The sequence below is a fragment of the Microcaecilia unicolor genome, chromosome 6 (genome assembly GCF_901765095.1).
Source record: "Microcaecilia unicolor chromosome 6, aMicUni1.1, whole genome shotgun sequence".
In the NCBI taxonomy this organism is placed as follows: Eukaryota; Metazoa; Chordata; class Amphibia; order Gymnophiona; family Siphonopidae; genus Microcaecilia; species Microcaecilia unicolor.
Window position 1 is genome coordinate 219,134,987 of NC_044036.1, and position 16,762 is coordinate 219,151,748.

Sequence of the window (16,762 nt, forward strand, 5' to 3'; positions counted from 1 at the left end):
AATTCTAGACTTAGTCCTTAGTGGAGCGCATGATCTGGTCCAGGAGGTAATGGTGCTGGGGCCGCTTGATAACAGTGATCATAATATGATCAGATTTGATATTAGCTTTGGAGTAAGTATACATAGGAAATCAAATATGTTAGCGTTTAACTTTAAAAAAGGAGACTGATAAAATGAGAAGAACGGTGAAAAGAAAACTTAGAGGAGCAACTGCGAGGGTCAAAAATTTACATCAGGTGTGGATGCTGTTCAAAAACACCATCCTGGAAGCCCAGGCCAAATATATTCCGCGTATTAAAAAAGGAGAACAGAAGACCACACAACAGCCGGCATGGTTAAATAGTGAGGTGAAGGAAGCTATTAGAGCTAAAAGAAAATCCTTCAGAAAATGGAACCAACTGAAAATAATAAGAAACAGCATAAGGAATGTCAAGTCAAATGCAAAGTGCTGATAAGGAAAGCTAAGAGGGACTTAAAAAAAAAAGATTGCATTGGAGGCAAAAACACATAGTAAAACTTTTTTTAGGTATATTAAAAGCAGGAAGCTAGCAAAAGAATCAGTTGGACTGCTAGATGACCGAGGAGTAGAAGGGGCGATCAGGGAAGACAAAGCCGTAGCGGCGAGATTAAATGAATTCTTTGCTTCGGTCTTCACCGAGGAAGATTTGGGTGGGATACCGGTGCCGGAAATGCTATTCGAAGATGACGAGTCGGAGAAACTTAATGAATTCTCTGTAAACCTGGAGGATGTAATGGGGCAGTTCTACAAACTGAAGAGTAGCAAATCTCCTGGACCGGATGGTATTCATCCCAGAGTACTGATAGAACTGAAAAATTGAGCTTGCGGAGCTATTGTTAGAAATATGTAATTTATCCTTAAAATCAAGTGTGGTACCGGAAGATTGGAGGGTGGCCAATGTAATGCCGATTTTTTAAAAAGGTTCCAGAGGAGATCTGGGAAATTATAGACTGGTGAGTTTGACGTCGGTGCCGGGCAAAATGGTAGAGACTATTATTAAGAACAAAATTACAGAGCATATTCAAAAGCATGGATTAATGAGACAAAGTCAACATGGTTTTAGTGATGGGAAATCTTGCCTCACCAATCTACTATATTTCTTTGAAGGGGTGAACAAACATGTGGATAAAGGGAAGCCGGTTGATATTGTGTATGTGGATTTTCAGAAGGTGTTTGACAAAGTACCTCATGAAAGACTCCAGAGGAAATTGGAGAGTCATGGGATAGGAGGTAGTGGATTAAAAACTGATTAAAAGATAGAAAACAGTGAGTAGGGTTAAATGGTCAGTATTCTCAATGGAGAAGGGTAGTTAGTGGGGTTCCACAGGGCTCTGTGCTGGTTCTGCTGCTTTTTAACATATTTATAAATGACCTAGAGATGGGAGTAACTAGTGAGGTAATTAAATTTGTAAGCCGCATTGAGCCTGCCATGAGTGGGAAAGCGCGGGGTACAAATGTAACAAAAAAAAAATTTGCTGATGAAACAAAGTTATTCAAAGTCGTTAAATCGCGGGAGGATTGTGAAAAATTACAAGCGGACCTTAGAAGACTGGGAGACTGGGCGGCTAAATGGCAGATGACTTTTAATGTGAGCAAGTGCAAAGTGATGCTTTCAAAGGAAGCAAAACCTGGACTGGATCAATGTGTCCTCCTTTTTCTCAAGCCATATGGTAACCCTAGTGCCGGGCAAAATGGTAGAGACTATTATAAAGAACAAAATTACAGAGCATATTCAAAAGCATGGATTAATGAGACAAAGCCAACATGGATTTAGTGAAGGGAAATCTTGCCTCACCAATCTATTACATTTCTTTGAAGGGGTGAACAAACATGTGGATAAAGGCGAGCTGGTTGATATTGGTATCTGGATTTTCAAAAGGCGTTTGACAAAGTACCTCATGAATGACTCCAGAGGAAATTGGAGAGTCATGGGATAGGAGGTAGTGTCCTATTGTGGATTAAAAACTGGTTAAAGGGTAGAAAACAGAGAGTAGGGTTAAATGGTCAGTATTCTCAATGGAAAAGGGTAGATAGTGGGGTTCCTCAGGGGTCTGTGCTGGGACCGCTGCTTTTTAACATATTTATAAATGACCTAGAGATGGGAGTAACTAGTGAAGTAATTAAATTTGCTGATGACACAAAGTTATTCAAAGTCATTAAATCACAGGAAGATTGTGAAAAATTACAAGAGGACCTTACGAGACTGTGAGACTAGGAGGCATATTTTCAAAGCACTTAGCCTTCCAAAGTTCCATAGGTTTCTATGGAACTTTGGAAGGCTAAGTGCTTTGAAAATATGCCTCTTAGTGTCTAAATGGCAGATGACGTTTAATGTGAGCAAGTGCAAAGTGATGTATGTGGGAAAGAGGAACCCGTATTATAGCTATGTAATACAAGGTTCCACGTTAGGAGTCACTGACCAAAAAAGGGATCTCTGTGTCGCTGTTGATGATATGTTGAAATGCTCAGTGTGCTGCTGCAGCGGCTAAGAAAACAAATACAATGTTAGGCATTATTAGGATAGGAATGGAAAACAAAAGTGAAGACGTTATAATGCCTCTGTATCGGTCCATGGTGCAACCGCACCTCTAATATTGTGTTCAATTCTGGTCCCCGCATCTCAAAAAAGATAGTGGAATTAGAAAAGGTACAGAGAAGGGCGACAAAATGATAAAGGGGATGGGACGGCTTCCCTATGAGGAAAGGCTGAAGTGTCTAGGACTCTTCAGCTTGGAGAAGAGACGGCTGAGGGGAGATATGATAGAGGTCTATAAAATAATGAGTGGAGTGGAATGTTTACTCTTTCCAAAAATACTTGGACTAGGGGGCATGCGATGAAGCTACAAAGTAGTACATTTAATATGAATTGGAGAAAATGTTTCTTCACTCAACGTGTAATTCAACTCTGAAATTCGTTCCCAGAGAATGTGGTAAAGGCGGTTAGCTTAGCGGGGTTTAAAAAGGGTCTGGGCGGCTTCCTAAAGGAAAAGTCCATAGACCATTATTAAATTGACTTGGGAAAATGCACTGCTTATTTCTGGGATAAGCATCATAAAATGTATTGAGGTTTTCTGGGATCTTGCCAGGTATTTGTGACCTGGATTGGCTACTGTTGGAAACAGGATGCTGGGCTTGATGGACCTTTGGTCTGTCCCAGTGTGGCAATACTTATGTAGTATGTACCTATCTTTCACCAAAAAGAATCCAGGGTTCTAGCTTCCTATGGGATGTCCGAGACCGAACGAGGAGTCATGTCCTCAAGAGTGGCGTTGACAAGCCGGCTCCCATCTCGACTCTGTTGAAGCTTCCTCCACTGTTGTGGGGGTGCCAGCTTGGGTGGCCGACACCGGGACCACAAGCAGCATGGGCGCCGGAGGCCGCACTGCAGGTTGAGGGCAACGCGGGGCCGCAGTGGGAGGTATGGCAGGTGCAAGCAATCCCGATACCGATGCACATCGCTACATAAGGATATCCATCAGCTCAGGGAGCAAGGCCCGGACGCGCTCATTGAGGGCTGACACAGGGAAAAGCTGGGGTGCTGCTTGAGGTACAGGTTGCAGAAATGCTGGGGTCGATACGGGAGCAGGATCTCGACTACTTGTAGACAGTCACATTGGCACCTCCTTATGGAGGGAGAGTGATCCTCCTGGCGTTGATGCTTCTTGGGTGCTGAATCCTTTGATGCACAAGAGCTCCCGACACCATGTGTCGAGGGTGACCGATGACAATGCTTCTTCACCTTCGCCCGAAGCACCTCACACAGGCTCCTCAGTGCTGAAAGGACTACATCAAATCCTCATGTTGCCTCAGGGTCGGGTCTGACGCTAGATGGTCCTGGGGGGCCTGCACAGCAGGAGGTCTCGAGACCGGTGGAGACCCACTCAACGCCTCACTGCTTCCAGTATCTAAAGGTCTGAAAACAGCCATGCTTACAGGAAACTCCCGATGCCGATGCTTGACGTCAATGCCGATGCCTCCAACCTCGATGCTGACATTGAGAAAACGGACTTGGCTCCAAAAATCTTCTCTCGTTGAGCCTCTCGGGAAACCTGGGTCCTCTTCTTCATGCGAAGACAGAGAACACAGTTAGCAGGGCTACGGTTGGGCCCAAGACAATGCAGACTAGGCTAGATGGACCATGGGATGCCTCAGCACACCCTGTGGTAAGACATTTTTTGCTGAAATCAGTAACCAGCGATAACCGGGCAGCACTGATTGGCACCGGGCATGCCTCTTGTGCTTTGTATAAGGGCCACTAAATTTGCCTTATATGAGTGGTCGCTAAGCTTTGTTATGTTAAGAACTTAGTCTTCACTGAGATTGTAGGGGTGTGTTGTTATTTTTACTACTTCTTTTATCTAGCCATGAGACTAGTTCCATATAGCAGAGGAAACTGACCCACTGTTAAATGCCATTCCTTTTGCTAGTCACACGTAGAGAGTTGCATTAGTAATTTAACTGCTAGGAATGGGGAAAAGCATAAGGCAACCCAAGGGTATTTGAAACCCTAGGTGAAGCTTCAGATATGTTCCCCCTTTCCCATCAAGGAATCACTGAAGGCCCTCCTCCCCCATTTACAGCATCTCCCCATCCCTTCCCTTCTATAAGTCCAGCATCACCCTCCATCTCCTACCACATGATGTCCAGCATCTCTTACCTAACTCTTAACCCCCCCCCCCCAGTATCCAGCATTTCTCTCCTTCCCTCTAGTTTTTCTCTCTTTCTTCCACCCACTGTCATGTCCAGAATCTCTCTTTTCCTCCCCCTTTCCACCGTGGTGTCCAACATTTCTCTTTTCCTACTTCCCTCCTCCCCTTGGTATCAATCATCTCTCTCCTTCCCTACGTTCCTCTCCCCATCGTCTCCAGCATCTTTCTTCCTTCCCTCCTCCCCTTTGAGGTGTTCAGCATTTTACCTCTCTTCCTCAGGGGCGGTGATGTGCAGTCAGTTTCTATAGAAGATATTTCATTGTGGTTGAAACGTGGCCTTGAGCATCTGCACATCCGGCCATTACAATCATCTATAGATGCTGACTGCTGTGTTGGCGCAACCTCCTGGTTCTGCCCTAGGCCTAGTCTACCTCTTGGGCAGGCCAGCCCTGGAGGAGCAAAAAATTAAAAAGTGCTGGCTAATTTTGCATGTTTGCTGGTCTCAGAGTTTTGGAGGTGTCTGGTGACCACCTGGTTTGCCTAATGGAAACACTGACCCTGTCCTCAAACTAAGAACATAAGAATAACCATACTTGGTCGGACCAATGGTCCATCTAGCCCAGTATCCTGCTTCCAGCAATGGCCAATTCAGGTCACAAGTTCCTGACAGAATCCAGGACTCTATGTGGTTTAAACGTCATGATGGTGGTGTGGGGATAAGCAACGTTGGTAGTCACATACCTTAGAGCAGGGCTCAGTCATTCCAGTTTGGCAGCGGTATTCACTGATGGTGCTCAAGGGCCACCAATGAGCAGGAAGTCAGTACTGCAGTGTTCAATTCCAGTTTTCTAGGGCTACAAATAGTTTGGGTTTTTAGGGTATCATTAATGAATTTTCAGGAGATAAATCTGCATGCAAATTTGAGATAGCCTGAAAACCTAAACCACTTGTGGCCCCGAGAACAGGAATTGAACACTACACTGTGTTTCATTGGAAGGCCGATTGTCCATTCCTACTTTTTGTAGGGATGGACATCTTTCAAATTAGAGCTGCCACTAGAGTCCTGACCCTGTGCACTCTGCTGGCAAGTAACTAATTGAATCAGTTGCAGATTTACTGCTTATTGCATATGCCTTTCCCCACTTAAACACTATTCAGCTGTCACAGCATCCACTCCTCCCCAACCAAACTGCTGATCAGAGGCCTCCCTTCTTGTACTATCGCTTGGGCTCTGTTGGCACAGAATTAATTGTTGCTTTGGCTGAGATTTGATGTTCGTATCAGAAGTAACCACCACCCAGTTGGCTTAGTCCAGTGGAACCTCTGAACTGAAGGAGGCGACTGGGGGCAATCCCACCAGGCTAGGTTGCACTGAACCCTGAGAAGAAGAGGCAAATGATGGTTGAAGTCTTGTGAGATGGGCACCCATTATAACAAAAGGGTTGGCTGTAGAGGACGCATGTTGGCCTGAGCCCAAGGACCCACCTTTCAGAATTACTGCCATGGACCCCAGAAGCTGGAGGTAGTCCCACTTGGGTGTGTAATTACCAGTGCATTTTGTCTAGCAAAAAAGGTGCCGGTACTCAAATGCCAGGCCACTCTTCAAGAGTGGAGTGATCATTAAGGGACCCACCCTACAATAGCCAGAACCCCTGCAACCAGTCATAGAATCTATGACAAGGCAGAATTTGTATGTAGAACCTGAGCTCTTTCATTAAAATATGAGAACCATGGGTCAAGTTTAGCAGACAGTGGAAAAGGTGCCGGTACTCAGTACCCCCTCAAAAAAAGCCCTGGTAATTACCCACAAATCCAGCTCCTCTTTCATGTACAGAAGTAATTCACCCTATAAACTGTACTGCTTTCTTTGGGTCTTTGTGGCCCAAATACATGACCCTGCATTTTTTAGTATTAAATATTAGCTGCTAGATTCTGGACCATTCTTACAGCTTTGCTAGGTTCCTCCTCCTGTTATCCACAGTCCTTCTGCAATACCACTTACAAAAATGTTAAGATCCGATTTATTGCAGCACACCAAGGATGTAGCCTCAGATATCCTCCGACTCAGGCCCATTTCCCATGTGGGAAACGGTCCATTGCAATGAGGGCAGAAGGAGGTGGCAGCTGCAGGCAGTGCAGTAGTGGCCTTCCAGCATGCTTGGGCCTGTATTGTGTGCCTGGAGCCGATTATGGCCTGGGACTCACTAGGGTCCTGCTGCTCCCTTGCCTGGCTCTTGGGTGTGGGTTTCTGTTGGTTTTTGGTCTTTTTTTAAACTCTTTTTTTTTTAAAACTAGCTTTAAAACTGTGACAGTGGGGAATAACAATTGACCAAGCAGCCCAGCCAGATTAAATCAAATAAAAACTCTTTCAGTCTGCCTGGAGTTACAGGAAGCTGAGGGGGGGGGGGGGGGGGGGGGCAGCCACCCCTAAAGCCGTGTGAAAGGGTAGAAGAGAGGGATACTCCCTCTGCAATGACTCCAGTGGGGTCTGAGCCAAGAGACTCACTAAGTTATCACCCAAGGGCAATGATTTGGGGTCGCAGACCCAAGCTAGGTGCTCTAACAAGTCACGTCCATTACACTCTACCAAGCCGTGCGGCCTTAGCCATCCTGGGAGCTAGGCCAATGACCAGATGTACCAGCCTATACAACTTAGTATTTGCTGCGGATAGAGAAAATAATGAAGTTTTCCACAGAGCACCAGGCCTTATACAAGTGATGTCACTGGGAAAAGTCAGTTTCTCTACCTCCATCTACTGCTAGGAAGGGAATACAACCCAATCATACAGACTGGTGCAGCTGGATGGTAAGGAAATATTCTTAAAAACTAACATGCCCCCTGATAAATAAGAAACTATAGGGGGAAAGCAGCATCAAGATACACATAGAAATGCCAGTTATCTACCTTAAAAATGGAAATACCTCAGGAAGGTACACAGTATGATAAACTGCTGTTATGGAAGATAGGTCAGCATAAATCACATTTTCCCATCTATGTTCTCCTTAACTGAAGGAAAAGAATCCTTCCCAATGAAGCTCAACATCAGCACCTCATATGGAAAATGACACCACAACTAGAAAAAGTTGGAAGAATCCAAGATGTGAATAAAGACTGTGGAGCTATGTAAGTAACCCACTGTAGCTGATCTGAGGATGGAACAGAGGTTATTAATGGAACATCTTTCATAGTTTTACCCCTTGAGTGCCACAACTGTTATTCACCACCGCAAATACCTCCTGTGTGGAAAAATCTTGAATATCTGGAAACTATTGTCCTCTGGCATCCATAAAGCCCAGTGTGAAACCAAACCTTAAATAAGACTGAATCATTTTTAAACTCTCAGGCCTTGTTAAGATAATCACTAGATACCCCATCAAACTCAGTAGAAGGTATTTTCCTATTCACAAAACTGATTCTGGTAACCTCTGTTTTGACTATATATATGCAAAAGTTTATACAGTTCAAATTCCAAAAAATATCAAGATTTTTGGCAAACTTCCATTTATTTTTCTTTTATTTTTGTAAACACAGTACAACAGTGCATGCATACAAGCACTCAAAACTTACAGTTTGCAATTATACTTTGAATTCCATTTCTTAATGAGAATATTGTTGTACACTGCCTTGAGTGAATTCCTTCATAAGGCAGCAAATAAATAACTAAATAAAATATATTTCAAATGATATACTAGATGTATCAATTATACTGCAGGACCTGATGTTTATAAAGAATGGTAAGCAGCATCTCTTCCACATGGCTATAGATGGAATATCTGCTCAGGAGGTGGTTGCATGTACTGAAGCTGTCTCTGGTGGGGCCATGGTCCAGTTAGGAATTATTTTTGTAGAATGGCACAAGCAAGGCTATGGGAAAGCCCTAGAGCTGTGGGCATGGGGACCAGGTTCTGTAGATAACCAGGGAAACTATTGAGGAAGCAGATCAAAACACCATCAGCAGGCTCAGCACCTGTAGGGAAACTGGGGGCAGAAAGAACACAGGATCTAAGGGGAAAGGGAAATGGGACTTGATATACCGCCTTTCTGAGGTTTTTGCAACCACATTCAAAGTGGTTTACATATGTTCAGGTACTTATTTTGTACCAGGGGCAATGGAGGGTTAAGTGACTTGCCCAGTCACAAGGAGCTGCAGTGAGAATTGAACTCAGTTCCCCAGGATCAAGGTCCACTGCACTAACCACTAGGTTACTTCTCCTCAGAGAGGCCAGCAATACAGCCCCAAAATATTGCCAGTCGTGTGAAGAGAGGCAGTCTCAGTCTTTTCCAATGGTGTTGGATGGGGTAGAAAGTTTACTTCAGAAAAAGGCATAGGGCAACTTAGGGAAACCTGGTCAGTGAGGCAATTACAACCCTAAACATCTCACTGGGCAAACTAAATGGGCCACTTTGTTCTTTATCTGCCATCATTTACTACAGGGGTCCCCAAATTTTCCATGTGAAAGGCCACATAGGGCATTTCAAATCACAACAAGGGATGTGTTCCCTCTTGCAGAATGCTGAGTGGGAGATGGGAAAGGAATAATATTTGGTCTGACGAATTCAAATGCTGGGAAAGGAGGAAGGCAGGGACCATGGTTCCTAGTCTAAGGTAGATAACCCTACATTCTACTTCCCCCATGCATCTGGAGTGGGAGGGGGACAGCACATTCTTTTCTACTCACTCACCTTCCACATTATACTCTACTCTCACTGCTCCTTTTATATATCCCTTCCCTCTCCTATTTCATCTCCTCATTCCACTCTTCCCCCTTTCCATCCCTTGACTCTTTTCTCACTACTTTTTATCCTGTTTCATGTTGAACCTCCATCCCCTTCCCGCAGTCCTGCAGGGACAGTGAAGATACATACCTGTAGCAGGTATTTTCTGAGGACAGCAGGTCTTATATTCTCACAAGTGGGTAATATGGCACCGCGTTGCCTAGTCCAGAGCTTATAACCAGCTTTATAGAGCTTTGTGAAGCGCGAGACATGATCCACTTCACATGTGCGAGTGCCTTCCTGCCCACCATGAGGGTGCGGTTACCGCAATTAAATACTACAGCATAAAAAATAGGAGACAACTCCTAGGGAAGGTGGGAGGGATTGTGAGAATATAAGGCCTACTGTCCTCGGAGAATACCTGCTACTTGTATCTTCGCTTTCTCCGAGGACATTCAGGCCATTAATTCTCACAAGTAGAATATCCACTGCATTCAGGTTCACCAAAAACAACAAACATTGGTCAATTGGGCCTCAGAATAGCAAGATTATTACTCAGATCAACTTGAAACTATATACAAACTGAGTGTGAGTGCAGACTGGAACAAAACGGACCTAGGGGGGATGGAGTTGGATTCTAGACCCCAAACAGCTTCTGCAACACTGACTGCCCGAACCGACTGTCACGTCAGGTATCCTGCTCACAAGGCAGTAATGAGATGTGAATGTGTGCACTGAAGACCACGTCGCAGTCTTGCAAATTTCTTCAATGGAGGCTGACTGCAAGTGGGCTACCAACACAGCCATGGCTCTGACGTGGTGAGCCTTGACATGATCCTCCAGGGTCAGCCCAGTCTGGGTATATGTGAAAGAAATGCAATCTGGCAGCCAATTAGAGATTATACATTTGCCAATGGTGACCCCCATCCTGTTGGGATCAAAAGAAACAAAAAGTTGTGCGGACTCTGTGGAGTCTTGTCTGCTCCACGTGTGCTTGCAGCCCAAGGTGTGCAAAGTGCTTTCACCAGGATGGGCATGAGTTCGGAGAAAGAATGTTGGGAAGACAATCGACTGGTTCAGATCAAACTCCAACACAACCTTTGGTAGGGTGTGTGCGGAGGAGTACTCTTTTACGATGAAACTTACTGTAAGGTGTATCCACTACTACAGCCTGAAGCTCTATGAACTGAAGTAATCACCACCAAGAAAATGACTTTTCAGGTCAAGTACTTCAGATGACAGGAATTCAGTGGCTCAAAAGGAGCTTTCATCAGCTGGGTGAGAATGACATTGAGATCCCATGACACTGGTGGAGGTTAATCAGAGGGCTTTGACAAAAACAAACCTCTCATGAGGCAAACAACTAGAGGCTGTCCAGAGATGGGCTTAACCTCTACACGGTGATGATAAGCAATTGCACTGAGAAGAACCCTTATGGAGTTGGTCTTGAGACGAGACTCAGAGAGTTGTAGAAGGTATTCAAGCAGGGTCTGAGTAGGATAGGAAATAGGATCTAGGGCCTTTCCCGCACCAGAAGGCAAACCTCCTCCATTTGAAAGAATAACTCCTCTTAGTGGAATCTTTCCTGGATGCCAGCAAGACCCAGGAGGCACCCTCTGACAGTCCCAAAGAAGCAAATTCTAGGCACTCAATATCCAGGCTGTGAGGGCCAGAGACTGAAGGTAGGGATGCAGAAGAAATCCTTCGCTCGGCGTGATGAAGGTTGGAAAACATTCCCGTCTTCATGGTTCTTTGGAGGATAACTCCAGAAGAAGAGGGAACCAGATCTGCCGAGGCCAGTAAGGTGCGATCAAGATCTTGGTCCTGTGGTCTTGCTTGAGTTTCAGAAAACTCTTCCCCACAAGAGGAATGGGAGGATACACATACAGAAGACCTATCCCCCAATGCAGGAGGAAGACATCTGACACTAGTCTATCATGAGCCTGAAGTCTGGAGTTGCAAAGAGATACAGCAAGGGGGTGCCCCACAATCAGAAGATCTCATGGGCAACTCCCATGTTTGAGGGATAATTAGTGTGGCTGCATAACCCTGCTCAGCCTGTTGGCCAAACTGCTGTTTTTGCCCGCCAGATAAGTGGCCTGAAGGAACATGCCATGTCGGCAAGACCAGCGCCACATCCGGACGACCTCCTGATACAGAGGGCGTGATCCAGTGCCCCCTTGCTTGTTGTCTGTTTGAATGAGCACAATTTGGTTGGACAGCCGATCTCTGAAAGCCTTTATAGCGTTCCAGATTGTTTGGCGCTCCAGAAGATTGATCTTAAGATTTACTTCCTGGGGGGACCCAGCTCCCTGTGTGTGAAGCCCATCAAATGAGCTCCCCAACCGAGGAGAGATTAATCTGTCGTCAGTAACTTTTGAGGCTAAGGAATTTGAAATGATAGTCCCAGAGTCAAATTGGATCGAATGGTCCACCAGAGCAGAGTGAACAAGCTCTGGAGACATGCTGCTGACATCTGCTAGATCTCCCGTAGCTTGACACTATTGGGAGGCTAAGGTCCATTGGGCGGATCTAATGGGAATGTGTGTCATGGGTGTCACATAACTTCAACATCTGCCGAGCTGTGACTTGCTGTGAGGTTGGAACCTGAGAAGCCAGAGTGACTACAGTGTCTGCTCTTGGTCCTGGGAGAAAAGATCGAACCTGTTGTGCATCGAGCAGGGCTCCAATGAATTCCAGTTGTTCAGCAGGATGAAGATGGGACAGGGTAGTTTATAACGAACCCTGGTAGCTCTAGCACCCAAATAGTCTTCCGCATGGACTCCTGAGCACCATCCTCCGACGTGCTCTTCACCAGCCAATCGTCAAAGTAAGGGAACACATGGACTCCCAGTCTGCATAGCGACGCTGCAACTACCATTAAACACTTGATGAAGACTCTGGGAGCTGATACAAAGCCAAAGGGCAACATTTGATACTGGTAGTGATGTGTTCCCAGCTGAAATCGGAGATACTTCAAGTCCAGAAAGCATAGCCAATCATTTTCCTGAATCATAGGTAGAAGGGTGCCCAGGGAAACTATCCTGAACTTTTCTTTGACCAGGAATTTGTTTAGGGCCCTTAGGTCTAGGATGGAATCATCTCCCTGTCTTCTTTTGCATGAGGAAGTACATGGAATAGAATCCCTGCCCTTCCTCCCCTGGTGGAACAGGCTCGACCACATGGGCCTTCAGAAGGGCAGAGAGTTCCTCTGCATGTAACTGCTCATGCTGACAGCTGAAGTAATGAGCTCTCAGTGGGCAATTGGAGGTTTCTGAAGCCAATTGAGGGCGTATCCAAGGCAAACTTGAGTATTGTGTCCAATTCTGGTTGCCGCATCTCAAGAAAAATATAGTGGAATTGGAAAAGGTGCAGCGAAGGGCGACTAAAATGATGGTAGGGATGGGGACGACTTCCCTATGAAGAAAGACTAAGGAGGCTAGGGCTTTTCAGCTTGGAGAAGAGACGGCTGAGGGGAGACATGATAGAGGTATATAAAATAATGAGTGGAGTGGAACAGGTGGATGTGAAGCATCTGTTCACGCTTTCCAAAAATACTACGACTGGGGAGCATGTGATGAAACTACAGTGTAGTAAATTTAAAACAAATCGGAGAAAATGTTTCTTCACCCAACGCGTAATTAAACTCTAGAATTCGTTGCCGGAGAACGTGGTGAAGGCGGTTAGCTTGGCAGAGTTTAAAAAGGGGTTAGACGGTTTCCTAACGGACAAGTCCATAAACCGCTACTCAATGGATCTGGGAAAAATCCACAATTCCAGGAATAACATGTATAGAATGTTTGTGCGTTTGGGAAGCTTGCCAGGTGCCCTTGGCCTGGATTGGCTGCTGTCGTGGACAGGATGCTGGGCTCAATGGACCCTTGGTCTTTTCCCAGTGTGGCATTACTTATGTACTTAAACTATTTGAAGAACCCACCAGGCAGAGGTTACAAGGGGCCACTCTTTTGTAGAAAAACTTCAGCCTCCCCCCGCCCCGACCGACAAGCCATTCGGGATGGACACTTTTACAGCAGCTATGCTCTGCTGGAGCCAGTCAAAAGCTCGTTCATTGTTTCAACTGGGGATCAGCAGGGGCCTTAGGCGCATGCTGTTGATGAGAATGAGTGAGCTGGGGCTGAGCCTGAACAGCCTGGCAAGAAGAGGTGACATACCTACATCTCTGTGGGTAGTGGGCACCCCTCCTAGACTTGCCAAAAGACCTCCTAGATGAGGCTAATGCAGAAGGAGCCCAGCGCGAGACAGAAGAGATGGTATCAGTGTGTTTTTTTTATTTGGTCATTACCTCCTCAACCTTCTTTCCAAAAAGGTTATCCCCCCCAGCATGGGGCATCTGCCAACCTCTGCTGAACTGACTGTTCCAACTCAGAAACACGCAGCCATGAGAGTCTGCACGTTGCTATAGTTTAAGTAGAGATCCTGGATGCCAACTGGCATACCGACTCAGCCTGTTCTGATGGGAGAGAGTCCACCAAGTCCAACAACTTGCGCACTGAGTCCCACAAGTACACACTCGTAAAGAACTGGTAAGATTGTATACAGGACAAAAGCATTGAGGCCTGGATAATCTTCCTCCCAAAAGCATCCAAGGTCCTAGCTTCTGTGCCTGGGGGTGCTGAGGCTAGTCTCTAGAACTCCTGGCTCTCACGAGAGCGGACTCCACCACCATAGAATTGTGAGGCAACTGGAACCCATCAAAACCAGGTGTGCTGTGGATCCGATACATTGTGTTGATCTTCTTGGGCAGGACAGGGACCAGCTTCAATGCTGGCTTCAGAACCTTTAGTACAGGAACATTGCTGGGCAGACTTTTACGGTCTGTGCCCTGAGAAAAGCAGGGACAAATCAAACTCGGGTATATATATATATACTAGTAAAAAAGGCCCGTTTCTGACAGAAATGAAACGGGCGCTAGCAAGGTTTTCCTGGGAGTGTGTATGTTTCATAGAGTGTGTGTGAGAGTGTCCGTGTCTCTGTTACAGAGTATGTGTGTGTGACATTGAGTGTGTGCGAGTGCGTATGTGAGGCACAGTGAGTGTGAGAGAGTGTTTCACACAGATACAGTGTTTGAGAGACTGTGTATGTGAGACAGTGTGAGAGAGTACGTGTACGATACACATACTGTCTGTGAGATCGAGTGTATGAGATTGAGAGTGTTTGAGAGTGACTGTGTGACAGAGAGTGAATGTGATAGTGTGAGACATAGGGTGTGTTGTAGACAGTGTATAAGAGTAAGAGAGACACTGACTGTGAGTGAGTGAGAGAGAGAGAGAGAGAGAGATTGTGCGTGTGACAGACATACCTCCCCCCTGCCTCTCTGTGTTGGGTAGACCCGCTCCCCCTGCCTCTTCCGCTGTGTGGTCGCAGGACCCCTCCCCCATACTGTCAGTCGCTGTGCTCACAGGTCTCCCTCCACCCCTCCTGTCAGGTGTCTTGATCCGCCGTTCGTCTTTGGTGTCAGGACCCCCTCCCCCCCCATCTGTGGTGTGAACAGCCGTTGTGGACCTCATCCTCCGTATGGCCACTCCCTCATGTTTATTTTCCCCCTCCTGTGTGGTGTGAGGACCCCTTCCGCCTGTGTAGTCTGAGGTCCGACCCCTGCTGCCACGCCCCTGCCGAAGTCACAACCGCTGACCTGTCTCCCCCCCCCCCCCCGACAGGGTGCCATTGCGCCTCCCCCCCTCCAAAACCTGAAGGACTTCCATAAAGCAGCAGGAAAATAAGTGGCAAGTGATGCAGAGCTCAGTGAAACCCCCTTACCGGAGCTGCAGCATGTAAAGCTGCAACGCGCCCACCTCGTCGCCAGAGAGAAGCCTTGGTCCAGAATTTGAATAGCGGAGCGGGAGGGAACTGGCAGGCTCTGTTGTAGAATTATGTAAAAGGAACATTGGCTGATAAAAGAAATTGAGGCGGAGCAGGGGGGGGGGGGGTTTGAAGCAGCTGCACTGTTATTGGTTGAATTGAGGAGTGGGGCGTGGCCTAGAGCCGTAGGTCCGCCCCTTCTTTTGTTTGATAGGTGCATGACGCGTGAGTGGGGCGTGGCCTAGAGTGAGCCGTAGGTCCGCCCCTTCTTTTCTTTGATAGGTGCATGACGCGTGGCAACGGCGACTGACGCCTTCGCCTCAGACGCTCCTGTATTCCTATTGGTGTGACGCTCATCATGGCGGCGCCCAGATGTACTGGGGTTAAAAGTGGTTACAGAGCTTCGAACATACAAACTTTTGAAGCTTCAAAGTGTGGTTCAGAACGTTCATGGTGCTTTTTATGTCCAGTTGGGGCGTGGCGTAGGTCGCAGATGGGGCGTGGCTGAGGGCGGTGCTGAGTACTCCGAATAGCCAGGAGGACTACAGCAGTTCAGGACTTCACTGCCACAGTTGGAGGGAGCTTCAGAACGTTCAAGGTGGGATTTATTTATATAGATATATATAAAGTATCACATACCATGTAAAATGAGTTTATCTTCTTGGGCAGACTGGATGGACTATTCAGGTCTTTATTGGCCATTATTTACTATGTTACTATGACAGAGGGTACTCCCAGTTCCTATCGAGGACTTCCTTGAGCAAATCATGGAAAGGGACAGTCACAGCTTCCCTATAAGGGGACTCATAGTCCAGGACCTCAAGCATCTTAGCCCTGGGCTCATCCTTCACTTCCAAATAAAATGGAATAGACTCAGCCATTTGCTTTACAAAAGAAGGGAACAAAAGGCTCTCCGGAGACTTTCTCCTTTCAAGTGGAGGGGAGGTTTCAGAGGTAATTCCTTTGATCCTCTTCTGACTCCCATGAGTGTTCCTCATCAGTAGCAGATGGGCTGAGTCTGAGCCTGCCTGAACTTTGAGGAGTCATGTCCTCAAGAGGGGTGTTGAGAAACCGGCTCCCTCCTCGACTCTGCGAAGCTTCCTTCACCAATGTCGAGGGGGTACTGGCATGGGTGGCAGTCGACATCGGGGCTGCACGCGGCACTGGAGGCCAAGTGCAGGAGCAAGCACCCTTGATACCGACACACGTTGCAAAAGGACATCCAGGAGCTCAGAGAGCAAGGGCGGGAGATGCTTATTGAGGGTCAACACTGGAAAAGACTGGGGTGCCGGCACTGAGACAGGCTGCAGAACTGATGGGGCCAAGACAGGAGTCAGGTCCTGGCTGCTCGGAGACAGATGCATCGGTACCTGCTGAATAGAGGGGGAGCGATCCTACCATTGCAGATGCATCTCAGGTGCTGAATCCCTCAACGCCCCTGAGCTCCTGACACCATGCATCAAGACACCCATTCTTGGTGTGTTCAGTGTTGAGGGCCCAACTATAGGCCTGCAAACTGTGCCTTTTGTCGTCAGATGAAGAAGAGGAGTCAGGTGT